Source organism: Myotis brandtii, unplaced genomic scaffold (genome assembly GCF_000412655.1).
Source record: "Myotis brandtii unplaced genomic scaffold, ASM41265v1 scaffold97, whole genome shotgun sequence".
Taxonomy (NCBI): Eukaryota; Metazoa; Chordata; class Mammalia; order Chiroptera; family Vespertilionidae; genus Myotis; species Myotis brandtii.
In genome coordinates, this window is record NW_005372020.1 from 600,404 (window position 1) to 601,227 (window position 824).

Here is an 824-nt window from a genome sequence, read left to right on the forward strand (position 1 = left end):
GGTGTTGGGGGGGGACTGGCCAATCCGGCCCTGTTGCTGGGCCTCTGTCACGCTGCCATTGGTGGCAGCTCTGACGCCCTCGCTTCTGGGGCGCCTGCAAAGGAAGGATCTGAGTCAGGGAGGAGCTGGAAATGGATCGCGTGACTCACCCTGCCTCCAGCACATTCTAGCACACGGCATTCTAGGTCAGGGGCCTGTGGGTTTGGGAGCAGCGTGGCCTGTGACCTGAGCCCCGATTCCCGAGCCCCGGCGGGACATGCAGACTTTCCAGGGACCCCAGAAAGCCTCTGGAGACCTGGGGCCCTGAACCTGGGCGTTGTGGACATGGGGGCCAGGTGGCTGTGTGGTGGGGGGACTGTCCATTGTAGGGTGTTCAGCAGCATCCCTGCCCCCCCCCCAGTTGTGACAACCAAAATAGTATCTCCCCGCGGTGCCAGGTGCCCCGAGGGACCCAGTCTCCTGGTTGAGAGTGGCCTTTCTTTCCGGAAAAACAGCAGCCACTTGTCTTGGGCAAGGTCATTCTCTCTCCTTTTTTTTTTTTTTTAAGTTCTTTGCTGTTTAATGTATTACAGAAGTCTCCTTTCCCCCACTGACCTCTCCCCGGCCGCCCCCAGCACATGCCCTCCCCCCTCTGTGTCCACTGGTGATGTCCATCATTTTCTCTATCTCAGGGCCCTTGGCCAGTGTTTACTCCCGTTCACCAGCACAGCACACACTGCTGGACTTCAGTTAGGGACAGCAGGGCATCTCAGAATTTCTTTTCCTGCTAGAGACAACCTGGGTGTTCCCCCCAGCTCCTCCTGTGCCCCCCCCCCCTGTTCCTC